This window comes from Giraffa tippelskirchi, chromosome 14, assembly GCF_054371585.1.
Source record: "Giraffa tippelskirchi isolate mGirTip1 chromosome 14, T2T-mGirTip1v1.2.pri, whole genome shotgun sequence".
NCBI classification, from domain to species: domain Eukaryota; kingdom Metazoa; phylum Chordata; class Mammalia; order Artiodactyla; family Giraffidae; genus Giraffa; species Giraffa tippelskirchi.
The window spans coordinates 43957554-43970000 of NC_137288.1; the positions used below are offsets into that span (position 1 = coordinate 43957554).

The following is a 12447-nucleotide window of genomic DNA, read 5'->3' on the forward strand; positions in this document are numbered from 1 at the left end:
GAGCTTGGCAGGCTACAGTTCATGGGGTTGCAGACAGTTGGGCACAACTAAAGTGACTAACACTATAAATATGTACAACAGAAGAACCTTAAAGAACAGCAGCCTAAATTAGAAAAAAGTTTATTTTTTGCTTATATGGAGAATTCTAGAGATGAGCTGGTTTTCCTTCTTGGTGCTCTGCCTCTCATCGTGGTGCTGACATTGTGAAGTGGGCCAGGCTGGCTGCTGGTGTCCACGTCATCATGTCCAAATGGAGAGTAGGAAGAGAAGACGAAAGAGATGAGAGCTTCCAGTCTGGGGGCTCCCCTTAAACATTCTTTCCATCAACCCCATACAGTAATGCCATCTTACATCTCATTGGAATGGAAAATTGGATTTTGAGGTAGGCAACTGACATAGTCTCTTCCACAATTAACATACTTGAATATTTGGATTTTGTGTTCTTTCATATGATTGGTGATATTTCTCGCTTCCAGTATCATGTATAATTTAGAATACCTGCTAAAACATAAGAGCCTTTTAAACTCCCAACATGGACACACTGTTTTCTCTGGTTGATAACCTATATTCTTTAATTATTTAGCAAATAGCACATCAGATTTTCCAATGGAGAAACTGTTTTTGAATCCAGGGTAGAACTGCAATCTAGGACTCTCTGCTTTGTTCATCTTGATTGTTTCGAATGTTAGTATTCCTACAGAGAAAGATAAAACGTATCTTTATTAGAGCAGAAATCCTTAATACAGCCAAGTCATGCTTATTTTGGATACAGGACTCCAGGGAACATTTTCCAAAACACAGTACAGCACATGGAACTTCTGTGCACCCAACAAACCTCAGCACCATCCTGCTTAACCCCAGAAGCTATATTTTCTAAGAAAACGTTGTAAAATATTCTCCATTCTGTGTGTGTCTTGGGACTGAGAAGTCAGTTGAATGAGAGTACATCACTCACCTGCTTTTTGGATGTGACATATCATCAAGGTGCCACTAGCCTACCATTGCTAGCTTGCAACATGGACCTGCCCAGGCCATCTGCCATTGCTGAACAGTCAGCATGTGACATCCCTGCTTCCTCACCTCATGCATGTCACATGCCTCTAACAACTGCCATGCACCCTTCTTTCTTCTCTCATCTCCCTTCTTCCTGCCACCTGCCCCCTGGCATCCACAAACAGATAGGGCATATTCAAAAGTACACTAGATAATCTACATACATGGAGGGCTGTAGAAAACAGCAGTTTTCCACTTGGTTTTGAAGAGTAGAGTAATGCAAGGTTAGCGCTAAGAAGACCCTTAGAGTTCATCTGGTCCCACTCGCTTTTTACGGAACAGAAAAGTCCAGACTCAGTGTCACTTAGCAATCCACTGACCCTTCCAAGACTCGGACATGGAACTTCTGACTCCAAGTTCAGTGGTGGTTTTGCTTTCCCAGTTGTTTCATCAAGGTGAGATGAATAATGGATCACACCACAAGCCATTACTTTGAAGCACATTCCAGGTTGAATAACAGCTTTTTAGAGGGTGATGTCCTTACCTTCTTCAAGTGGGCACATTTGTTTTGGTCCAGAAGTTGTACCAGATATTTATCTGTAAGTAGATGTACTCTGGGCTTCCGTGGTGGCTCAGCAGTGATGAATCCGCCTGCAATGCAAGAGACCCAGGTTCAATCCCTGGGTCAGAAAAATCCCCTGGAGAAGGTCATGGCAACCCATTTCAGCATTCTTGCCCAGAGAATCCCATGGATAGAGTAGCTTGGTAGGCTACAGTCCATGCGGTCGCAAAGAGTCGGACATGACCAGGGATTGAACCTGGGCTCCAGCAGTGAAAGTGCCGAGTCCTAATCACTGGATTGCCAGGGAATTCCCCAGAAAGTTTTCAATATAAGGAGCATATGCCTTTTTAATATCTTTGCCGAGATTAAATATTTGTAAATGTTTTTGAGGAACTTTAATGTTTTTATTATAACTTTCAAAATTTGCAGTAGCTTCTTCACTTAAGTTTGCGTTGGGACATTTTATGATCTTTCTAATACCTCCAAAACTTTTAATAATAAGAGATGTAAAGAAAACCAAACTGAGAATATTCTCTTATTTATACACTCTGAGATCAAAACATTTATTTTCAAAATAACCATTCTTATTATATTGCCATATTATGTGTCTGTGTGTGTAAGTCAGTGTATTATAATGTTGCTTTAATAAAGTATTATTGATATTTTGGGGGCTTCCCAGGTGGTGCTAGTGGTAAAGAACCTGCCTGCAGTCAGACACGACTGATGCGACTTAGCACACACAGCACATTGATATTTTTAGTTTGTTTTTGGGTAATGGACCACCATAAAAGTTAGTGGCTTAACAACAATAATGACTTATTACTTTTCAAGGTTGGGTTTGCTGATTGGGTCTCCCGGTTTTCATGAGGTTGACTTGGAGGCCCCCATAGCTGGTCCCAGCTGCCACTGGGTGCTTAGCTAGGGCTGTGCAAGGGGTTGTGAGCCGTGGCTCTCCCTCTCTCTGGCTTCTCACATCAGGGGCCTGAGGTCCAAGGAGTGCTGCAAGGTCTCAATTTCCATATCTCGACACCCAGGCTCAGAAATAACACAGTGTTATGTCCATCTTATTCTGTTGGTTAACAGAAGTTCCGGGTCCAGCTCAAATTCAAGACGAAGGGAAACCAACTCCACTTTCTGACGATGAAGTAAGAAGGTCATAGGGGCTGGGGGTTGTCGTCACGTCCTTGAGAAACACAACTTACTATAGAAACCCAAGTCTTTCTTATGATCCCTTCTTTTCTTCCAAGCCTGCCGTGTCATTTTAATTAATCTTCTGTATCAAACTGAGAAACTGGAAACAAGAGTTTATATACAGTACTTTCTTAAACTGTATCCCCTTCCCTCCTGTATCATGGTGTCCTTAGTGTTTTAATCCTATTGTCATGGTACTTCCCTGGTGACTCAGTAGTAAAGAATCTGCCTGCCAACTCAGGAGACATGGTTTTGATCCCTGGATTGGGACAATCCCCTGGAGAAGGAAATGGCAACTCACTCCAGTATTCTTGCCTGGGAAATCCCATGGACAAAGGAGCCTGACAGGCTACAGTCCCTGGGGTTGCAAAAGAGTTGGACAAGACTTAGTGACTATACAACAACAGCCTATTGTCATATGTCATTGGGAATCTTTACTGATAAAGAACCATTGGTCAAATATAGAGGTTTTTTTCACCTGGACGATTTTATGAAAGACCTTACAATGTTTTCCCCTCTAATCTTCTAAATTCTATTAGGAGTAGAGGACAGTGCAATAATTGAGTGGTGTCTAAAGTATTTGTCTCCCAATCAAAGTACTACAGTTTTCATAATTTTGAAGTTCATCATTTTATCTGTGTTCAGGATTCCTCACAGTTACTTTTTTTCACCTTCCCCCTTGGCTCATAGAAAATTTCTATTTTAAATAAATCTCTGCTTGTTATTTGGTTTCACCTTATTCGTTTTCTCCATGAATCCTTCCTTGGGCTTTGTAGCATGAACATGTTTGAAGCAGTTGAGCTTGTGTTTTGTAAAGTTACAAGTGCGTGTCCTGTAGGGCTTCCTACCCAGACCTCACGTGGGCCAAGTCCTGGTAGATGCTAGGCAGAGGAAAACGGACTTTTCCTGACAGTGATGAGTCAGTTTCCTTCTGCACTGAGATGTTTACACATGGAGACAGATGCAGAGGATGACAAACCTGGATCACGTGACTGCTAGATTGTTTTTCTTTGCTGGATTTCCACGTGGGAAGTGGTGGGAGCTGGAACTTTGCTGCTGCTGCGCCCAGGATGTCCGCTGTCCAAGGTGTATCCACGTTTGTGGTCTGGTCATTTGGCCGGGAGCCAGGGCTGCATTGTTTCAGGGCAGGCTCACTGTTCAGAAGAGCGATGCGATCTTGCATCTAGAGTGAAACTTTAGAATGTTTTAACTTCTCTCAGTGAAGCCACACGTGTGTTCCAGTTACTACTACCTGTGAATTATGAGTTATTCCTTCTCCAGTGCTCTTTATTTTTTCTTTTAAACCAGCTAAGTCTAATATCTTATGATTTATAGTGATTATTGTTCCTAAAAATATAATAGGCCAGTGCAATCACTGCAGTGGAGCCGGGTCAAGGAAAATCATATGACGTACCACTCTGAGCACCTAGCTGTTCATTTTAAAAATGTAAAAATCTGAGGGGAAACTGAATTCCAAAGACATCTTTAAAGGGGTGTAAAGGTCCTAGGATTGTAGTTGCTTGAGATGTGACAGCAGGGGATGAGGAAGGGTGTGTAGTGTAATTGCATCTCTTCATTCGAGCCTTAGATTTGATATAACAACACCTTAGATTTGATTTAACCTTAGATTTGATTTAACAGGAGAGAGAGGTGCCCTAAGAAGCCTAAAGCCTAATCTGAAATTTACACTGACCTGTCCATGTGGCAAAACACAGGCAGAATGTGTCCGAGAGATGTTCTGGCTGTATGACTTTGTCCCAGATTCATTAATGGGTAGAGACCTTTGATTATGACGTCATTTGGAACAGGCAGGCAGAGTTGGTAGTCCAAAGGTTTTGGTATATTTTGTGTTTTTTTGTGTGATTATACACATTTTTTTCCTTTGTGACCTAAATGAAACTCAGGACTAACTTGTGCTTTCTGAGCAGAATAACTCTACAGTAGTTAAGGGATTTTTTCAAAACAAAGAAAAGACTCTGTTTAACAAAATCCTGGCATCAATAATTGAATGTGTTGTATGTTGCCCGGGTTCTTGGTACATAGTGGGTCTTCAGTAAATGTTAAGTGAATGAATGAATATCCTTATCTATGAACAACTCAGTCGGGAAGTCTAAGAGTGGGAAGGACTTCTATTTGAGGATTTTTACCAAGGATTTATGGAGATTCTTATAATAAAAATGGACAGAAATGTCTGACATATCTAACTCTGACTTCTTGCAAACAAAAGCATCTATATAGGTATTCCTTAAAAATAGAGTGTTAATCTCAGAACAGGTGGAGGAATTGTTGATTTCTCTCTATTTGCAGTTTCCCTCGAGGCCCTGTGGTCTGTGTCCACTTTTTGACATAGTACAGTAGGGTAGGTATTCCATTTGGGCAGAACTTTCATGGTATTGTAATACTATTATTTTCTGAAGTCATACTGTGTTCAGTAGTGTTTACATTCATGTTTTTTATTTTCTAGTAGTAAATTGTATTGTAGTCTTGCACTTTCAAAGCACTTCAGCAATGATTTCTTTTAATATCTTGATGACACTAAACAAATCAGGAAGTATTTGATAAGAATTTTTCATGGATTTGCTGTAGCTTGAATCTTATCAATTGATTTTGTGCAAGCTATGACAGACTCTGATTATGACTAGCACCTACTTACTCTAGTATCTGTTAGAAAAACTGGATTATAAGTATAATATAAGCCAGATATTTGTCCTTATTTTATTTAATATATTCTCTAGTTTCTTAACTTCAATTTTATATTAAAGATTTTTTGAAGGAGTGCCAATCTTAAGGATTGTGGGTCTTATTTTGTGTCCATTTCAATATATTATACATCTGTCACCTTTAATGATGTAGGGGAAACCAAGAGATACAAAGAAATGATTACTTTTTTTGAATCTTTAACATCCATAAGGTGACCACATGTACATATCAAACAAGTACAGAAAAGAATAAATTGTTTTTCATTTATTCATTTAGTACTTATTTTTTGAGCATCAACTATGTTCCAGGCACAATTTCTTGAGGATGTAGCATTTACAAAATAGGAAAGGTTTTTGTTTTCTAGGAACTTAATGTCCAATGATTATAAGTATGATTAAACACAAGGAGATACATCTTAGAGAATATAGTTAAGCACCAAAGTGTATAGTCAAGTCGTGAGAGGTTATTAAGGTTCATCCTGTTCCAGGAAAGCCTACTTCATGGCAGGGGAGACTTGAACTTGACCTTGAGGAAAAGACGGTATTTGCAGAGACGGAGAGGAAGTTAGACAGGTTCTTCAATGTAAACATCCCCCAGTGTGATCTGAGAAGGTCAAAACACTAAGGAAGAGTGTTTGTTCAAGGAAAATTCTCTGATCTTTATTCCCATTCCATATACACCCCACCAACTTCCTGAGGTTTAAGTCTCAAGACTGTCAACAATAGACTTCTATTTAGAATGAAGTATGACTGTTTTTGGAGACAGAATTTCAAGTCCCAAATTTGTAGCAAGTCTAGGCAAATAGAAAATGTGCGACTTGCATATTTGAAATTGATGCTCAAAATGTGAAATTTCTGTACATGGAAGAATTCAAGTGGAACTTATAGTATTACCGAATAAAATAGTATCTACAGAGGAGGGTAGTGGCACTTAGCAGTAATTTCTTTTTGAGGAATTACGCTTTTTGTACCTAGTGGTCCTATCAAATGGGATAGTATTACCAGGGATCATAGATCTACACAATCTATTTTGTAAAGTTATAGGAGATAAAAGGAAATGAAATAGAGTAAGAAGGTAGTTTTTAAATCACAAGGTCTAAAACTGACTAGGGCTAGTGAGAAACAAAGATAGACAAGAAACAGAAAAAAAAGGACTTACCTTCACCTGTTTCCATGCTGTCTGTGTTTATGCAGTGCTTCTGACCAAGGTAACAGGAATGTGACAAAAGCAAAATTTCTTAGGCCACATACCCACCAAATTGGCAAAAAGTGTGACAGTTCTAAGTGTTGACAAAGATCTGGGGTTATGGGGAATTTCAGACACTGCAGGTGGGAATGCAAATTGGTAGAACCACTTTGGGAAAAAGGTTTGATGTTATCCATGTAAACTTAAAGATATGAAAACTGTGACTAAGCAATCCCACTTCGCGATACCCTAGAGAAACATGTGTATGGAAGACCTGTAACAGATATTCAAAGCAGCAGTGTCTGTAATAATCAAAACTGGAAACAACTCAGATGTCCAACCAGGAGATAAATTGTGGGCATTCAAATAATGGAATATTATCAGCAAGGAAAATGAAAGAACTATGGCTACAGTCAAGAAGATGAATAACCCTGACACATGTAGAGCTGACTCAAGCAGGACAACAGAGGATATATTCAAAATGAACCCATTCACATAGAGTTCAAAACCAGGTAAAACTGGACTATGTGGTTTAAGGTTGTGTACAAAGGTGGGGTAACAAGAAGAAAGAAAGGAAATCATTACCACAAAAGTCAGTTACTAGCTGCCTCTAAGGTAGATAGAATAGATGGAATGGGGAGGAGCTGATGAGAAGTTCTAGGTGCTAGCAGTATTCTCATTCTTGTTTAGTGTAGTTGTTTCATGCATACAAATTAATGGCTCAGCGGTTAAGAATACACCTGTTAAGAATACACCTACAATGCAGGAGACGCAGGAGAGGCGGATTTGATCCCTAGATCAGGAAGATCCCCTGGAAGAGGAAATGGCAACCCGCTCTAGTATTCTTGCCTGAAAAAATCCCATGGACAAAGGAGCTTGGCGGGTTACAGCCCAAAGGGTCACAAAGAGTTGGACACAGCTGTGCACGCACACACATTTGTTATAATTATTTAGGGTGTCCATTTGTTTTCCTGTACTTTCTTGTAAATATGTACACTAAATCAGTTTTTGTAAAAAAAAGGAACTTTATGTAAAAGAGAAAAAGATGCCAGAGATAGCTGTACAGAAAGATTTATGCCCAAACCTGCTTCTCAATGAGCTTCCAGGTGGCACTAGTGATAAAGAACCCACCGGATACAAAAGAGACATGGGTTTGATCCCAGGGCACGGCTTAACCCACTCCAGTATTCTCGGCCTGGAGAATCCCACGGGCAGAGGAGCCTGGCGGGCTACAGTCCATAGCAGTGTAAAGAGTCGGACGTGGCTGAAGTGACTTAACCCAACAACACAGCACTGCTCCTAAAGATGGAAGGCAATTGTAAGAAGTGGAGATAAATTTGCTACCAAATGTCCTTTTTTGTCACTTGCAAGTGTGATTTACACATGGTGAGAAATAACACTTGCTACCAGTCTAATAATTAAAGAATAATAAATGAAGGCCTGCTTTTTCAGAGTATGGAGGAAGAGATCCAGGCCTTTAGAATCAAATTTGATAATTAATTTGTAGCATAATTATTTTCCCATGCTCTATGCATCTTTATTGATTAATGCAGTCTCTTGGATCGTACCTAGATGCAAATTGACCAGAGGGTCAGCAGCAAATGAAAGCAGGGATAAAATGAAAATGCTCATCTTATCTAGAGAAACCAAGACGTTTTTATTACTCTTATTATTTTAAAATCATCGTGAATTCCTCTTTCAGGGAAACCCTTAATAGTTCCCCAGTAGTAACAGCATTGCAGAGTATTATCCAGTAATGAAAGAGAATGTTAATAAAATCATTTCTTTTTTATGTTGATATGGATCAAAGTTGCAACTTCAAAATACCAATGATAAAGATGAACATTTTAAGATTCTAGGTTACCGCTTACCAAGGATAATATTCATTAACTCAAGTTCACTTCTCATGCTCTGGATTGGAGAAATTATTTGCAGGCAAACAAGAAAAACTCATCTTTAATTTGCTAATGATAAGACATTACTTTTTTGAAAAAATGTTGTGCTTTCAAAACAGATCTTTAATTTAAATCATGTGGCAGTCATAAAATATCCTCTGGTAGAGGCTGGAAGAGGGATGGCTTGCTTGAAGGTTGTATCGTGTTCAAGAAACTATGGAATCACCGTTTGCTAAAAGCAAATTGCCAAATTGATTTATTTTCCAGATAAAGTCACATAATACTATTTAAATACCTGAAATATAAAAAATGAAGACTAATAAAACAACGAAATATTCCACTGTAGAGCATAAAATCTCCAAGTGTTTTGAAGAGTATCATAAATACCTATCTTAAGAAGCTCAATTAAAGTTTGGAAATAATAATTTTGTTGTTAAATCTCTAAAGAGCTGCAATAGTGTGATCACCTTGAGGAAGAATCCAGAAAAGCTAGTTTTAAATATTGTACTCCTGGAGCAATGATTGATTGATTCTCTAGTGTAAATTTCTTGGTAATGTCTGTTTAGAGACCTCTAAGAAATTGCGGAGTGAGTTGAGTGAGTGAGTGTGTGTGTGTGTGTGTGTGTGTGTGTGTGTGTACACGGGCACAAGAAAATCTGTTAGTGCAGCAACAACTCTTTTTGGAGCCCTCATCTGGGCAGAAGGTGAAGGAGTGTTTAGTGATAAACTCTAGAATGGAAGATAGCTTACGAGGGAGGCCATTATGTAGATGATTTTTGTTTAATTATTGATTAAAATAATTACTAAGCAACAGTGTATCCAGAGCTTTTCACTGTATTTTATATTCTATCTCCCCCTCCCAGTTTATTACCTTGAATTAAGAAAATTAAAATTTCAACTTAGAATTAAAAGTAAAATTCACAAAAAAGAAACCACTAGGCAAGTATACTTCGAAGTGACCTTGGAGATCATTTAATACAATGGCTTCGGGCTGTGCTTTGGGAAGTCTAGGAATTCCAATAGTCTGAGAAGGAGAAAAGGGTGGAGCTGGGGGCTGAGTATGGGGGGTGGACTTGGAGCATCCCACCTTGGGTTTGGGTTCAAATTATGTGGTTTTGTTTAAAAGCACGTTTATTTGTCTTGGATCTTCCGCTTAATATTTTGTTTGGAGAACAAGTAGGCAAAAATAGTTTGAAGGCCTCTGCTTTAGCTCCTAATCCCTTCACCCCCTGCTTTCATGTTTGAGTAATCTGGGGTAAAGCTGTAGCTCTTTCAAGGTTTCATGGCTGGTAGTGGCGGAAACCAGAAGAGAAGCCTTATGTTCCTGTCTGATGGGATCATTCCCTTGACAATGTTGATAACATTTTTCCTCTTATCCCTGAAATATTATAGAGTGTGTTAATGAAAATACATTACTTAACACTTTTCCTGATAACTTCCCTGTACCTGTGCACAGGTAGTCATATAAAGGACACAAGAGGAGACACAGCTAGCCATGATACCAGGAGGCTGTGGAGAGGTTTTAAAATACCACTGTTGGGGAGAGTCATTTCTGTAGAGATGCTCCCTTATTGTTCCCTGATGTTAAGACATTTTGTGTCAAGTATAAGTACCATGACATGGTACTGATGGTAAGTAACTAAGAGGCCCAGAGCTTGAAAAACTATGAAGTTGGGAATATTCTCACAGTAAATATATAAGATTCACCAGATTATAGGGTCTGACATCTGAGTCAGCGTCATAGTTTTAGGAGATACAGCAAAAAGTGGTAAAGGGGCAAGCGTCATACATAGATGTCAGTAGCCATGCTTATCTCACTGAGTTCAAGCCAAAGACATGTTATTGATTTTTCCAGGGAAAATTATATGTGGCCATTTAAAAAAATTTGCCTTAATGGCACTACTTTTCCTCCTGTATTTCTTTTGTTTTTCCCTCCTCTTTTTCTTTTCTTCCTCTTGATGGGTATTAAGCAGTGTGTATTGTGTGCCAATACTATCAGGTACTAAAATCTTTTTGTGCCAAAAGAAGTAGAAGCAATTTTTGTTGGTGTTGTTTGTTTTCTTGGTGAAGTGATTGGAACTTCCAAATCACTGGGATAAAAATGTCTTTAGCCTCAAACACTTTTCAAGCACAGTTGTAACTGGAGAGGGTACTGATGATCGTATTCTGGAAACTCAAAAATTCTACATCTTCTCTAGTTTCCTCAGTGGAAAGATGGAAATAACACCCATAGAGGTGTGTGTTGTTTAACTAAGTGCTAAGGTGGCATGCCAAGGGCTTGGTGAGAAGGGTGGTGGTCGTCGATTGACAGTGAAATTATCTGTAGGCATTGTGGCGTTTATCGACTCAGGGATCTTTGAATGTTTAAAGGCAGTTTCCACCTGTATTTCTCCTGGTAGAAGACGAGACTTCTAGCTGAACTAATTGCTTACTGGGAAAATCAGCTTTCTCTGAATTAACTCTAAATTATTGTAATCCCAAGTCTGAAGCTCAAAATCATAATTTACTCTTATGAGGCTGTGTTTAATCCCACTACTTCTGAATGACCCATACCAAGGGATACTATCAAATAAGATGATCCCATTCAAACATTCCCTATGAGAACTTAGGGAGGTTTTCATCAACCGAAATGCTGATATGGAACATTTATTCATTTTGTTACACTTAATTGATACCTTTTTTCAAATAAGTGTGGAAGCGCTCATTTCAATGAAATGCTTGACTTGTGTCTGTTTTCACTTTAGATAGAGGGTAAAAATGGAGAATTTGGTGTTGACCACGGATAATTTTCAATGAGAAAAATTTCTTTGGGGCGTTATTTATGGCTGAATGTGAAAGAAAGAGCCTACATTTCTGATCATTCAATTATATCTTGGTAGAATTCCACTCTGGAGCCTCAACATTTTGGCAAGGCTATTAATAGTCGTAGTAAAGTGACTAATGCCTTTTTTCTAACAGTGGTTTCATGACTGGCCTTTTCTCAGGCACCCCACAAAGCGTTGTGTTTCATCTAAATCAAATGTACGTGCTGTAAACAAAATGGACTGTAGTGCAGAAATGAATTCATTTATGTATGTATTCATTCATTAATTCATCCTTCCATTCAAAAAGATGGCCTACTGTGCGTAAGATACCAAACTTAGTAGAAAGTGCTCTGGCTAAAATTTGGTAGCAAACAGTGGTATTGGCACCTTTCTGTCTACTAGCTCATTTTCAGTCTGTATGCTGGGATCCCAGCGGGGGGCCTGGGAAGAAGAGCAAAGAATACCTGTTTCACAGGTGTTAGTGCTTGAAATGATTGATGAAATTTAAATTTGGAATCAAACACCAACCTTCTAAGGTGTTCATAATCACCCAGATTAGGCTGACGTTAACTCTTGGGTCAGGCAAGGGGAGCAGAGAATAGAATTGTCCTTTCCAAAGACTAGAAGGTTCTGAATTTCCAACTGCAGTTCATCTTGGTATTATTACTAATCAGAACACCTCCTTCAGTTACCGTGGCTGCTTATAAACTGCAGCCTACTTGCAGTTCATGAATTTGCCTGCTTTTCCGTAGCGGCTGTGAACATTGCAAACAAAATTGCTTTTCATTTTGCTTTGACAGGCAGTTTTAATTTTATTCATCATTTTACCAAATTGTATAACATTTCAGTTGTGTGTGGCATTGCCTTTGTCTTTTTTTGCATCGTATTTATACTGAAAATATGAAAACAACAATAAAGAAGACACCAATAATAGCATCTTGTAGTAAAAAGGGCTTATTAAAAGGATATTTTCTGCCTGGGTGAAAAACTTCCTTGAACATGTCATAAATAGTTTATAACACACAGAGCTACACTTTTATGGTCTGTAGAAGTTGACTGTCTGGCTGGCCACATTTTTAAAATTAAAAAGTAATTTCCCGTCCCTTTTTGAATTTAT

At 38.8% G+C, this 12447-nt stretch overlaps 1 protein-coding gene and 1 long non-coding RNA gene across 7 annotated transcripts in view; one reads left to right on the forward strand and one right to left on the reverse strand.

The window, feature by feature from the left end:
• Positions 1–12447, forward strand: part of ZNF521 (zinc finger protein 521) — an 865909-nt gene that overhangs the window by 611945 nt on the left and 241517 nt on the right. The gene's annotated exons all lie outside the window — the stretch shown is intronic.
• Positions 120–4514, reverse strand: LOC145534680 (uncharacterized). The gene is made up of 3 exons (XR_014074865.1): positions 4440–4514; positions 1538–1644; positions 120–694 (listed from the first exon to the last, which is right to left on the reverse strand). It is a non-coding gene; the product is annotated as an uncharacterized LOC145534680 (long non-coding RNA).